Here is a 15755-nt window from a genome sequence, read left to right as displayed (position 1 = left end):
CTTGTTCTAATCCCGATTGCCCATATTTGGTTTATATCCTTGCATGCCTTTCCTATTGAAGTGTCTGTCTAAATGCCTCTTAGACTTAGTGATTATATCTGATTTCACCACTCCCTCCGGCAGCATATTACATATACCAACCACCCTTTGGGTAAAAAAAAGAACTTTTCCTCAGATCCCTACATTCTGCATTTCTTTGTGAGACAGGTACATTTTCAATGTGGCTTCAATCCCGATTAAATCGGTGTGAGCAACTTAAGTACCAGCATTTGCTAACGTTCTGTTCTCAGAACTGGAGGATCAGCAGGGCTGGGTGCAGCTGAGTTTACTGCATTATCTCCCTCTCCCAAAGATGACAGAGCCTTGATTGTATCCTTCCTATTTTCCAGGACGCTAGTCTCATGCTTTCTCCTTCTGCAGAATTCCCCTTTCTTTCACTCTCCACTCCACTCTGCATTCAATTCCACCAGATTCAATGAGAATTTATCACCAGACGCATTTTTCCCTTCCAGAAGGCCAAAGGGACAGCTTCCTTCACCATTTTGGCTGAGTATTTCAAAACACATTATTTTTCCCTTCTGCCATTTCCTTTATCTTTGAAAAGTATGAATCATTTCTTCATTACAAGGATTGTCCATTTTATGAGCCTACATGCATAAAGAAACTGATATTTCAAGAATCTAACCAAATCCCAGATTCTGTAATATTTCTGTTGTTACCAGAAACTAGTCTGACGACATGAACTGTTAATACTTATTTAGAGATACAGTATAGTAGAGTCATAGAACACTACAGCAATGAAACAGGCCCTTCAGCCCACCTAGTTCATGATAAATTATTAATCTGCCTAGCCCTATCGACCTGCTCCAGACAATAGATCTCCATATCCCTCCCATCCATGCACTTATCCAAATTTTTCTTAAGTGTTGAAGTCGAACTTGCATCCATTGCTTCCACTGGCAGCTAGTTCTACACTCTCAGCCCCCTCTGAGTAAATTAGGTAAAGTCACTGAGTCTGCAGTTGGCAAAGACATCATTTCCTTTGTTGCCAGCTTCTCATGTGGAAGGGAGAGAGGACTGGAAGGTCTTTTGTTGATTTAAATGTAGACTTGCAGTACCCCATGGATGTGGATGCCTCAAGGTTAACTTGAAATGTTTCTCTTGGGGTGGGAGGAAAAGAAAATGCCTGGCAATATTTAATTAAAAAAATAATCTGTAGCTGTGAATGGTCACATTCCAGAAAATATATTGAGACATTTATTAACTGGGATTTTCAACTGGCAATTAACATATGAAGTTTTATGTTCACAGATATAAGAAGTTCCCCCTTAAATATTTCACTTTTCACCCTTTTACTCATGAGTCTTGTCCATGTTATTTCTCCCTTTCCTGAATCTTACTTAGTCTCCAGGACAGAACCGTCGTTGTTTGGGCACACCAGAAATTTACTAGGAAGCTGCATTCCCTCAATCACAAGTTCCTGAGGCCAACTTCTCTCCGTCCTCATTGATTCACCACCTGCACCGGTAATGTATATTGGAGCACTGGAAAATGATGCTGGAGAGCTAATAATGGGGGACAAGGAAATGCCCGATGAACTGAATAAGTATTTTACACCAGTCTTCATTGTGGAAGACACTAACAGTATGGTGGAAGTTTCAGGTGTTGGAGGTTGTGCAGTATGTGAAGTTACTATTACCAAGGTGGAGGTTCTTGTGAAACTGAAAGGTCTGAAGGTAGGTAAGTCACCTGGACCAGATGAAGTACATCCCAGGGTTCTGAAAGTGGTGGATGAAGAGATTGTGGAGGCATTAGTAATGAACTTTCAAGAATCAATTGATTCTGGCATAGTTCCAGAGGAATGGAAAGTTGCAAATGTCAGTCCACTCTTCAAGAAGGGAGAGAGGCAGAAGAAAGGAAAATGTACGCCAGTTAGTCTGACCTCAGTGGTTGGAAAGATGTTGGAGCTGATATTAAGGCTGTGGTTTTGGGGTAAATGGAGGCACGTGGTAAAGTAGGCCATAGTCAGCATAGTTTATACAAGGGAAAATCTTGCCTGACACATCTGTTGGAATTCTTTGAAGAAATAACAAGCAGGATAGACAAAGGAAAATCAGTTGATTTTGTGTATTTGCATTTTCAGAAGGCCTTTAACAAGGTGCCACACATGAGGTTGCTTAACAAGCTACAAGCCCACGGTATTACAGGAAAGATTCTAACATGGATAAAGCAATGGCTGAGTAGCAGGAGGCAAGGAGTGGGAATAAAGGGAGCCTTTTTTGGTTGGCTGCCAGTGACTCGTGGTGTTCCACAGGGGTCTTTGTTGGGACCGATTCTTTTTATGTTATATGTTAATGATTTGGATGATCGAATTGATGCCTTTGTTGCAAAGTTTGCAGATGATACAAAGATAGGTGTGGGGCAGGTTCTGAGGAAATGAAGAGGTTACAGAAAGACTTAGACAGCTTTTGGAAGAATGGACAAAAAAGTGGCAGATAGAATACGATGTTGGGAAGTATATGGCCATGCACTTTGGTAGAAGAAATGAAAGAGTTGACTACTTTCTAAATGGAGATACAACTACAAGAATCTGAGGTGCAATGGGACTTGGGAGTGCTTGTGCAGGATTCCCTAAAGGTTAATTTTCAGGTTGACTCTGTGGTGAGGAAGGCAAATGTGATGTTAGCATTAATTTCAAGAGAACTAGAATATAAAAGCAAGGATGTCATGTTGAGACTTTATAATGAACTGGTGAGGCCTCACAGAGTATTGTGAGCAGTTTTGGTCCCCTTATCTGAGAAAGGGCATGCTGAAACTGGAGAGGGTTCAAAGGAGGTTCACAAAAATGATTCCAGGATTGAATGGCTTGTCAAATGAAGAGTGTTTGATGGCTCTGTGCCTCTATTCACTGGAATTCAGAAGAATGATGGGTGACCTAATTGAAACCTGTTGAATGGTGAAAGACCTTGATAGAGTGGATGTTTCCTATGGTGGGAACTAAGACCAGAGGACACAGCCTCAGAATAGAGGGGTGTTCATTTAGAACGGAGGTGAGGGATTTCTTTAGCCAGAGATCGTATGGCCATGCACTTTGGTAGAAGAAATGAAAGGGTTTACTATTTTCTAAATGGAGAGAAAATACAAAAAACTGAGGTGCAAAGGGACTTTGGAGTCCTTGTACAGGATTTCTTAAAGGCTAATTTTTGCAGGTTGAGTCTGTGGTGAGGAAGGCAAGTACAATGTTAGCATTCATTGCAAGAGGACTAGAATATAAAGGATGTTATGTTGAGATTTTATAGAGCACTAGTGAGGCCTCACTTGGAGAATTATGAGCTCCTTCAGCTTTCTGGTACTCCCTTTCTAGGTGCCCTGGTAGCTGGCATAAAAAGCAAGTTCTCTACACCTTCACAGCAGATGTGTCCACTACAGCCACTTTATGACTTCTCTTCCTCCCCTCCTCCAGTCTATCACTCCAGCCCGTTATACATTCGCGTGCTTGGTTGATCCCACTGCTATCCCCAAATCTGAAATTTCCTGTGGGCTGAACTCGGGCCTTCCCTCAGCATCTTCAGGAAGACTGGGTCATCCCTTCCTGGATTGTACAACCCTGAATACTCCTCATATGCTCAACAGTTACAGTCTGCTTAATCCTTGGCAGGCTCATCAGCTCTCTGAACCATTGGCATTATAATTCCCCAGTTATTCTCACCTCTCTCACTTCCCCCTTAAAGCACTGATACTGTCATTCCCATGAGTTGCCCATGTACCATCCCGTACTCTCTGGGCTATTCTGTCCTGCAGATTCCTTGGGTATTTTGCTTTTACCGACAACTGGATATCTTTTGGGTGCATCTGGAGAATCTCAATCATTTCTCAGCTTGCGCCAGAATTCTAGATTCTCACAAGCTACTTTAAGTGAGAGCAGCTCAGACAAAATTCTCTGCATTTCCCCGGGTGGGGAGGGCTTGTGAACGGTAGTAATCAGGGTCAAGGGCTGGCTGGGGCTGTTGGGATTCTCAGTCTCCAGTTATCTGACCTCAAAAAGTGCCGTCCCAACAGATATATCTGAGTATAACCTCTCCCTCAAATACTTCCAAACTAATTCCCTTACTCACCAAAATATAAGAGATGGATAAAAATGAGACAATACATACTTAAAATCACAGAGCATGTACTCTGCAATCTTCCACTTCTGTGTCACTGAACTCATGTTGCCTGTTGTATTCTTCTTCAAATAAATATCTGTTACTCCAAAGTTTCAAATTTATTCTTATAATACACACAAACACTCTCAGAAGTATGCTACTGTATAGTTCCCCTGAACGAGTACACACACACTCCTCTGGTGTCCAAATGGTCAGTAGCCACCTTTCATAATGGGTGGCCCTGTTTTACCAAGCTACCTGAGGCTGTCTGCCAGCTGGTCCCTTACACACACCTGGTCCCTTATGGTTGTTGAGCTGAACAAATCTAAGTGTGGGTACTACTCTTGAACAGTCACCCCTTTAGACTGCTGAGATCACTGGCCACAGGGTGGGTCACAATCGTATCCTGGGTGAGTCCCAAAATATCATGATTATGAGGAAAGTTACTGGAGAAACGCCAAAGCTGGTGATATAGAAGTCTTTGTTCAGCGCAATAAGCAGGCATCATTCTGGCGATACTCCCGGTAAAGGCTCACAAATTCAATGAACATCACATCTTTTGTTCCCTTAAGGTCAATGGTCATAGTAGGAGATTCGATACAGTTTCAATAATTACAATTACATTGTCATTGTATGGAGGGCAGTTGATGCAGGGTGATTAACATAACCTTATTGTCATAACGTATTTCTGTTGCATATGCAGTTTCTTCGTCTGCGCTTGTATCTTCAATTTACTGCTTGTAATTTACAAAACAACTGAAGGCTAATTGCAAGTTTCCTGCATTTATTTACATTTACAATAAGAACTGAAGCCTGGTTCTTGTTTGAATTGATATCTGCTGTATTCATATAACTCCGTAATAGTCCCTAACACCTCTATCAAATCTCCCCTCATTCATCTGAGCCCTAGGCAATAAAGTCCTTGCAAACACGAGGAATTCTGCAGATGCTGGAAATTCAAGCAGCACACATCAAAGTTGCAGGTGAACGCAGCAGGCCAGGCAGCGTCTCTAGGAAGAGGTACAGGCGACGTTTCGGGCCGAGACCTTTCGTCAGGACTAACTGAAAGAAGAGCTAGTAAGAGAGTTGAGAGGGGGAGGGGGAGATCCAAAATAATAGGAGAAGACAGGAGGGGGAGGGATGGAGCCAAGAGCTGGACAGTTGATTGACAAAAGGGATACGAGAGGATCATGGGACAGGAGACCCAGGGAGAAAGAAAAAGGGGGGGGGGAAACCAAGAGGATGGGCAAGGGGTATAGTGAGAGGGACAGAGGGAGAAAAAGGAGAGAGAGAGAAAGAATGTGTGTATATAAATAAATAACGGATGGGGTACGAGGGGGGAGGTGGGGCATTAGCGGAATATAAGGTGTTGTTCCTCCAGCCTGAGTGTGGCTTTGCTGAACACCTACACTCTATCCACCAGAGAAAGCAGGATCTCCCAGTGGCCACACATTTTAATTCCACGTCCCATTCCCATTCTGATATGTCTATCCAGGGCTTCCTCTACTGTAAAGGTGAAGCCACACTCAGGTTGGAGGAACAACACCTTATATTCCGTCTGGGTAGCCTGCAACCTGATGGCATGAACATTGACTTCTCAATCTTCCGCTAATGCCCCACCTCCCCCCCGTACCCCATCCGTTATTTATTTATATACACACATTCTTTCTCTCTCTCTCCTTTTTCTCCCTCTGTCCCTCTCACTATACCCCTTGCCCATCCTCTGGGTTCCCCCCCCCCACCTTTTCTTTCTCCCTAAGCCTCCTGTCCCATGATCCTCTCATATCCCTTTTGCCAATCACCTGTCCAGCTCTTGGCTCCATCCCTCCCCCTCCTGTCTTCTATCATTTTCAATCTCACCCTCTCCCTCCCACTTTCAAATCTCTTACTAGCTCTTCTTTCAGTTAGTCCTGACAAAGGGTCTTGGGCCCGAAATGTCGACTGTACCTCTTCCTAGAGATGCTGTCTGGCCTGTTGCGTTCACCAGCAGCTTTGATGTGTGTTGCAATAAAGTCCTAATCTATTCAACTTTTCCCTGTAACTAAGGTCCTCAAGTCCTGGCAACATCCTTGTTAATTTTCTCTGCACTCTTTCAATTTTACTGACATCATTCCTGTCCACAACTGCACACAATACTCCAAATTAGACCTCACCAATATCTTATACAACTTCTACATAACTTCCCACAGGGTTTGAGGGAACACCTTGTCAGGCCTGGGGATTTTATCCACCCTAATTTTCTTCAAGACAGCAAACATCTCCTCCTCTAATCAGTAAATAGAAACCTCACTGCATCTTTGCTGCACTTCTATAGACTCTGTGTCCATCTCCCGAGTAAGTGCAAATGCAATAAATCCATTTAAGATCTGCATAATTCATGGCAGACTCATCAGCTCTCTGAATCACTGACACTATCATTCCCCATTTATTCTCGCCTCCCCCTAGTTGGCTTCATGCATATTTGATCACTCTGACCTGACAGAGGACCTATTTTATCTATTGCTATCCTTTTGCTCTTAGTATATCCTTTTGCTCTTAATAGAAGCCCTTGAGACAGGGAAAGGATAGTAGAATACAGGAACAGTGGTGTACAAAGGCTGTTATAAATCTAGTCAAGAAGAAAAGAAGAGCTTACGAAAGGTTCAAAAAACAAGGTAATGATAGAGATCTAGATTATAAGGCTAGCAGGAAGGAGCTTAAGAAAGAAATTAGGAGAGCCAGAAGGGGTCATGAGAAAGTCTTGGAGGACAGGATTAAGGAAAACCCCAAGGCTTTCTACAAATATGTGAAGAGCAAGAGGATAAGACGTGAGAGAATAGAACCAATCAAGTGTGACAGTGGAAAAGTGTGTATGGAACCGGAGGAGATAGCAAAGGTACTTAATGAGTGCTTTGCTTCAGTATTCACTGCGGAAAAGGATCTTGGGGATTATAGGGATGAGTTACAGTAGACGAAAAAGCTTGAGCATGTGGATATTAAGAAAGAGGATGTGCTGGAGCTTTTGGAAAGCATCACATTGGATAAGTCACCGGGACCAGATGGGATGTACCCCAGGCTACTGTGGGAAGCGAGGAAGGAGATTGCCGAGTCTCTGGCAATGGTCTTTGCATCATCAATGGGGATGGGAGAGGTTCCGGAGGATTGGAGTGTTATGGATGTTGCTTCATTATTCAAGAAAGAGAGTAGAGATAGCCCAGGAAATTATAGACCAGTGAGTCTTACTTCAGTGGTTGGTAAGTTGATCGAGAAGATCCTGAGAGTCAGGATTTATGAAAATTTGGAGAGGCATAATATGATTAGGAATAGTCAGCATGGCTTTGTCAAAGGCAGTTCATGCCTTACGAGCCTGATTGAATTTTTTGAGGATGTGACTATACACATTGATGAAAGTAGAGCAGTAGATGTAGTGTATATGGATTTCAGCAAGGCATTTGATAAGGTACCCCATGCAAGGCTTATTGAGAAAGTAAGGAGGCATAGGATCCAAGGGAACATTGGTTGGTGGATCCAGAACTGGCTTGCCCACAGAAGGCAAAGCGTGGTTGTAGATGGGTCATATTCTGCATGGAGGTCGGTCACCAGCAGTGTGCCTCAGAGATCTGTTCTGGGACCCCTACTCTTTGTGATTTTTATAAATGACCTGGATTAGGAAGTGGAGGGATGGGTTAGTAAATTTACTGATGACACAAAAGTTGGAAGTGGTGTAGATAGTGTGGAGGGCTGTCAGAGGTTACAGTGGGACATTGATAGAATGCAAAACTGGGCTGAGAAGTGGCAGATGGAGTTCAACCAAGATAAGCATGAGATGGTTCATTTTGGTAGGTCAAATGTGATGACAGAATATAGTACTAATGGTGAGACTCTTGGCAGTGTGGAAGATCAGAGGGATCTTGGGGTCCGAGTCCATAGGACACTTAAAGCTGCTGCACAGGTTGACTCAGTGGTTAAGAAAGCATGTGGTGTATTGGCCTTCATCAATTGTAGGATTGAGTTTAGGAGCCAAGAGGTAAGGTTGCAGCTATATAGGACCCTGGTCAGATCCCGCTCGGAGTACTGTGCTCAATTTTGGTGGCCTCACTATAGGAAGGATGTGGAAACCATAGAAAGAGTGCAGAGGAGATTTACAAGGATGTTGTCTGGATTGGGGAGCATGTCTTACGAGAATAGGTTGAGTGAACTCGGCCTTTTTTCCTTGGAGCGACGGAGGATGAGAGGTGACCTGATAGAGGTGTATAAGATGATGAGAGGCATTGATCATGTGGTTAGTCAGAGGCTTTTTCCCAGGGCTGAAATGGTTAGCACGAGAGGGCATAGTTTTAAGGTGCTTGGAAGTGGGTACAGAGGAGATGTCAGGGATAAGTTTTTTACTCGGAGAGTGGTGAGTGCGTGGAATGGGCTGCTGGCGATGGTGGTGGAGGCGGATAAGATAGGGTCTTTTAAGAGACTCCTGGACAGGTACGTGGAGCTCAGAAAAACGGAGGGCCATGGCTAAGCCTAGGTAATTTCTAAGGTAGGGACATGTTCAGCACAGCTTTATGGGCCAAAGGGCCTGTATTGTACTGTAGGTTTTCTATGTTTCTATTCTCCTTCACCTTGTCTGTTAGAGCAACATCGTGCCTTCTTTTCAACCTCCTGTTTTCCTTTTTAAGTGTTCTCTTATATTTCTTATACTCCTCAAGTGCCTCATTTGATCCTTCCTTTCCATACTTGCTATGCACCTCCTTGTTTTCTCAATTAGGTTCTCAACATCTCTTGAAAACCAAGGTTCTTCAAACCTGTTATCCTTACATTTTATTCTGACAGGAATGTACAATCTCTGTACCCTGAAAATCTCACTCTTGAAGGCCTCCCACTTCGCAAGTATATCTTTGCCAGAAAACAAACTGCCCCAATACAGGATTGTCAGATCTTTTCTGATACCATCAAAATTGGCCTTCCTCCAATTTAGAATCTCAACCTATGAACCACACCTACGCTTCTCCATAGTTACCTTGAAACTAATGGCATTATGATTACTAGATACAAAGTGCTCCTCTACACAAACATCTGTCATGTTTAAAACAGATTATGTTGGAAAACAGATTATTATCTGAATGGTGGCCGATTAGGAAAAGGGGAGGTACAATGAGACCTGGGTGTCATTATACACCAGTCATTGAAAGTGGGCATGCAGGTACAGCAGGCAGTGAAAAAGGCGAATGGTATGCTGGCATTTATAGCGAGAGGATTCGAGTACAGGAGCAGGGAGGTACTACTGCAGTTGTACAAGGCCTTGGTGAGACCACACCTGGAGTATTGTGTGCAGTTTTGGTCCGCTAATCGGAGGAAAGACATCCTTGCCATAGAGGGAGTACAAAGAAGGTTCACCAGATTGATTCCTGGGATGGCAGGACTTTCATATGAAGAAAGACTGGATGAACTGGGCTTGTACTCGTTGGAATTTAGAAGATTGAGGGGGGATCTGATTGAAACGTATAAAATCCTAAAGAGATTGGACAGGCTAGATGCAGGAAGATGGTTCCCGATGTTGGGGAAGTCCAGAATGAGGGGCCACAGTTTGAGGATAGAGGGGAAGCCTTTTAGGACCGAGATTAGGAAAAACTTCTTCACACAGAGAGTGGTGAATCTGTGGAATTCTCTGCCACAGGAAACAGTTGAGGCCAGTTCATTGGCTATATTTAAGAGGGAGTTAGATATGGCCCTTGTGGCTACGGGGGTCAGGGGGTATGGAGGGAAGGCTGGGGTGGGGTTCTGAGTTGGATGATCAGCCATGATCATAATAAATGGTGGTGCAGGCTCGAAGGGCTGAATGGCCTACTCCTGCACCTATTTTCTATGTTTCTCTGTTTCTATCTGCCCTGCCTTATTCCCTAGTAGCAGATCTAGTATCTCACTCACTCTGGTTGGGACCTCCATATAGTGATTAAGGAAACTTTCCTGAACAAATCTGACAAACCCTATCCCATCTGTAACTTTTACAGTATTGTCCAGTCAATATGTGGAAGTTAAAATCACCTATTATCACAACCTTATGTTTCTTGCAAAAGTCTGCGATCTCACTACAAATTTGCTCTGCTAAATCCTGCAGACTGTTGGGTGGTCTGTAATATAATCCCATTAACATGGTCATCCCCTTCTTATTCTGAATTCCACCCATACAGCCTCAGTAGATGAGATCTCCAGTCTGTCGAGTCTGTACGCTGCCATGGCATTGCTGTGATCGCTCAATCAACATCAACTAAAAATAGATAATTCAGGCAGCTGTTTTATTACTGTTTACACAGATTTACAATGCACAAATTGATAGAATATCCCTTCAGCTATTCAAAAACATTTAGTCAGTTTGAAGTGCTTTGTGGTCTCCATAGGTAATGAAAAGTATTACACAAGTGTTTTAATCTTTTTGGAGCTTGAAGTGGGAATTACTTTTGCCCCATTATGTGCACATACAGATACATCTGTTTTGTTATTTGCACTTTTATAATGCAGGGTATGAGTCAAATATCCATTCCTGGGGTGATGCTACCTTAAAGCCTCAAGATAGTAGAAATGTTGGGGGTAGGGTTTACAAATTTTAAAAGGCAGAGCAGTTGATTGTTTTTGTCAAAACTGATGTACTGGAAATGATCAAACTGAGACAAAGATTTGTTCTTGCTCGCCTGAGCTGACAGGGTCATATACGCATCTATTCTGGTGGGGAACTGTAGCAACCATTCTCCTCCTCATGAAAAGTAAAGCCCTGATGAGTGAACAAACTGGCCTCGGCCAATTTTCTCAAATGATCTGACCATGGTACATGAGCCAGCTAAGTAAGCAGTGTGACCAAAAAAATGATTAGAATTCTGCTTCTCTGTGAACCTGCTTGGCACCAGAAAGAGGAAATGGGAAACTTGATGACACTGATCCCATCATAAAATAATTATCTTCAGGTGCTTCATGTCAGTACTAGGGAGGAATATTTGGGGCAGTTTATAGATCTCTACAGGACTGAGGTCAGAGATTCCTGCATGCTTCTGACCAATTTGTACAGAGTAGTTTCTGATTCATGTTCTACACCCTCTTCCACCCCTAAATATATTTGTATTTACATTGCAATATCCATAAACCCTTATCTGTAAGCGGATTAGCCTTGGACAACATCATCTGCAATCTGCAGTTACGATATTTATTCTGGTGGATAAGTTTTTCAATGTCATGCAATGTCAGTGCCAACACAAATTTCAACACCAATTCAATGTCAACACAGGCATTAGAGAATAGAAATGTTTTAGTAAAATAAACAGTATAGTTTTATTCCCAATTCAATAATATATAAAAAATATCTTCAACCTATCATGGCTAATACATAGATAACTGGGAAAATAGTCCATCCTCCCTTAAAAGGTAATTTGGACTGTTTGTCTCTTGCATGTTACCAAGTTGAGTTCATAATGGTAATACAATTGATTAACTTTGAACTTACATCTTCCATCACATCAGATCTTTGTCAAATATGGAGCAGCTCATTTTACTAAAACATATCTTGACTCAAGTGGCTGTGTTGACATTGAACTGGCATTGAAATTTGTGTTGGCATTGACATTGCATGACATTGAAAAACTTATGTGGCATTATATCAACATTTACAGTGATGCTAAACTTGGAAATGTAATAATGCAGTGAAGGTAAAAGTAATAGATTTCAAGAAGACATGAACAAGTTATTGAAACGGGTGGACAGAGGACAGATGTCATCCAGTGCAGAAAAGTGGAAGATGATATACTTTGGTCAGGCAAGGCAATACGTGCCAACTTGTCATTTCAAAGTCAATGAGAGTGAACTGGGGCTGCTAGTGTACAAATCTCTGATGGAAAGAGTACAACATGATTTTGGACTACGGCATTATAAACTGAGGCATAAAGCATAAAAGCTATGCATTACTGCTTTTTCTTTGCTGTGTCTCCAGTTCAACCTTTCTCTAAAACTGGCTCTCAATAGCCTGCTCTTCTGGTGTTTTGGAGTGCACTGTGTGGATGCTCAACATCTCAGGGGAGGCTCCCATAACATATACACTCATCAGTTTCATATCAAACCCATAATTTCAGTAATAAAGTCACACCTGCCAAATCCTCCCCTCAGTCTGTTCAACACCACCTCATTTGGCATTTATAACTGGAGCCAGATGTTAACCACTAACTCCTTGCTGGTTCCATTTATTAGTATCATCATCTGGTTTCTCCTATTCTATCTGCCTGAATGCAGTTCTTTCTGACTCCAGTGATGTAAAGCAATGATACAGTCGATAAGATCAAATGTTCTTTGATAGTGTATTGAATGATTATTTTCCGTATAGAACCATAGAAGCATAGAGCAATGCACTATGGAAGCAGGACTTCGGCCCAACTCTTTAATGCTAACAAGTTGAGGACATGCCAAAGCTTGATAAACTATACTTGGATCAGGTGATTGAGAAGATGTAGGGATGAGGTATTGTATTTATATGGATGGTGTGTGGTAGATGGGATTTCTCTTTATGGCACGGAGAAAACTAAGAGTTTGATAAAGGTGTTTAGCATCATGAATAGCTGAGACAGAAACTAGTGGGAAATATTCTCCAATGTCTTGGGGCTAAACACAGGCAGCGTCTGAGGTACAACAACGTTCCGTTCCTGAGAACTGTTTGAAACCTGAACTACTCATCGGTCGGAAATGAACGAAAACAGTTGGTAGGAGATGATCACAGGAAATGGTGTGATGGGAGAGCTAGCGGGCATGGAAAGAGCGGCTGCCAGCCGGCCTCACTGACTCAGTGAGTGAGCTCTGCCTGGCTCAATCCAGCCCATGATAGTTGTGACCTGGGGCGCACTGTTGCTGGGCTGCTGAAGGAAGGCGCTTATTTCATTACCAGTTGGCAGAAGGTGCCTGCTGCCCCACAGCAGCTGGCAAATCCGACCTCACCATCCCGCTGATCCCTAAATGCTCTTTCATGTGTATAAGGAGTCTGTAAATCAAAGGTTTGTAACCCGGAGAGGTACTGAGATGTGAGAAGAGTGACTTAAGATGATTGGTAAACCGCCCAAACAGGGCATGGAGAGAAAGTTTCCTGTTGTAACTGGTCAGAATTTGGAATGGATTGCTTGATGGACTTTGGAATTCAAGAACATCCTTTCTAAAATAATTGAATGACAAATATGTGCAGGGGAATGAGATTAACTCCGTTGGTCTTCTAAAGAAGTGATACAGATTTGATGGTCCTAATATCTTTTTCTTTGCTTTGACTCAGTAACTAGTCAACTCAGTAACTTGTCCTGTTCCTAATTTCTGTGGTTGCAAATCCGTGGTACCAATCAATTCTTGATAAATTTGTTCACGTAAGAAAGCTGTGCAGGAGGCGAAATAATGACAGTCTCTCTGGAGTCCAAAATGATTATGGCCAGATTAGGCAATATTAGAACCAAACCAATCATGCTGTGCAGACGCTGTAATTTAATGTTAAGGGAAGTATTTCTCTGATGATTCCTCAAAGTCGAATTCAATGACCATTCAACAGTCGGTGTGTAACAGCCCTAGTTAACCCCTGAAATACAATGCTCTAACAACTGTAATGTGCTGGTATATGAGGCAATCCCATTCCTGACAGTGTTCAGTACTGTCAGCTCATTAAATCTGAACAATTTTGAGCCTATAGATCTTCCAACCATCTTGCACAGCACTGAATATAGTTAGACTTCCCCTGTGTGTCAGGCATCCAAATATTCACAAAATAACTTAGACTTTCATCGACAATTTAAATTCCAAATACCTATACAAACAATAGAAATCGTTCTCTGACTGGGTATTGTTTCCTGGAGGAACAGGTCTCCAAGTCTGTTCCAGAATGCTAGGTTTAATCCAATTCAAATTTCAAAGTAAATTTATACACTACCTTGAGATTCATTTTCTTGCAGGCATTCATAGCAGAACAAAGAAATACAACAGAGTCAATGAAACACTTCTAAACAACCGCTGTGGAAAAGAAGATAGGCCATGCAAATAAAAAAATAAGTAAGTAGATAGATATGACTGAGAACATGCATTGTAGGCTGAGTCCATGAGTTGTGGAGTCAGTTCAGATTTGAGGGGAGTGAAATTATCCAAGCTGGTTCAGGGCTGAAGGGTAAAATCTGTTTCTGTACCTGGTGGTGTGGGACCAGTGCTTTATAAAGCACTGGTGAGGCCTTGCTTGGTCTATTGCGAGCAGACTTGGGCCCCTTATCAAATGAAGGATGCGCTGACATTGGAGAGGTTCAAAGGAGAGTCACGAAACTGATTCCAGGATTGAAAGGCTTATCATATGAGGAGCATTTGATGGCTCTGGTGTTCTGCTCACTGGAATTCAGAAGAATGAGGGGGTATCTCATTGAAACATATCAAATGTTGAAAGCCCTTGATAGAGTGGATGCGGAGAGGATGTTTCGAATTGTGGGGGAGTCTAGAACTAAAGGACAGAGCCTCAGATTAGAAGGATGTCCATTGAGAACAGAGATGAGGAGGAATTTCTTTAGCCAGAGCTTGGTGAATCTGTGGAACTCATTGCCACTGGTGGCTGTGGAGGCAAGGTCATTGGGTACATTTAATGCAGAGGTTGATAGATTCTTGGTTAGTCAGGCATGAAAAGTTACGGTGAGATGACAGGAGCTTGGAGCTGAGAGGGAAGTGGATCAACCATGATGAAATGGTGGAGCAGCCACAATGGGCCAACTGGCCTAATTCTGCTCCTATATCTAATTGTCCAATGGTCAAGAATAAATTTCTTGATAACTTTACTCTCTAGTATGTGATCTGAGGTGATATCTATTTTTTCCAATTCATCAAAAAATAGATGCAATCTATTTTTCACCCACTCAATTTCACTCAAGATTGTAATCCTATTAGATCTCTCTTTACCCTTACTTGTCTCAGTGAGCTCTGTTTCTATTTTTTTATTTATAGGCTATAGATACAGCACAGAACACCAAAGGGGATAACTTCACTCAACTTCACTTGCCCCATCACTCTTCATCTCATGTTCTTTCTATTTTTCTATCTTTTTTTTCTTTCTTTTAGTTTGTTGTCTTTTGCACACTGGTTGTCTGCCACGTTGGTGCAGTCTTTCATTGATTCTATTATTGGATTTATTGAGTATGCCTGCAAGAAAATGAATCTCAGCATCGTATATGGTGACATATATGTACTTTGATAATAAATTTACTTTGAACTTTCACTTTGAAATCTAAATGCATCAATATCCATTTTATATTTTATTTTGACAAAACAGATGGAATTTGTCCAAAAACTATTTTAAAGAAAAACTTTGACAATATGCCATTTTTTAAAAATGTTACTGTATTTAAAAATTAACAGTACAACTTTCATTAATTTTAATACAGTACACAAATGAAGATGAATCTCTCTTTAGACTGGTCTCATGTAGCCAAGTTTAAACTAGCCCTTGATGTTCACTCTCAGGCTGGTTTCTTGGTGATGAAGTCAAGCCTGGTTGCCCATGGTGGTCCCATTGCCTAGGCCAAGGCTGGTCCCCGTTGTCTACACCCAGGCTGATCACTAGTACCGAGATCATTGGTGTTTTTCTAGACCCTGTGTCACAAACAT

This window comes from Mobula hypostoma, chromosome 19 (genome assembly GCF_963921235.1).
Source record: "Mobula hypostoma chromosome 19, sMobHyp1.1, whole genome shotgun sequence".
Taxonomy (NCBI): Eukaryota; Metazoa; Chordata; class Chondrichthyes; order Myliobatiformes; family Myliobatidae; genus Mobula; species Mobula hypostoma.
This window is presented reverse-complemented; position numbering follows the sequence as displayed.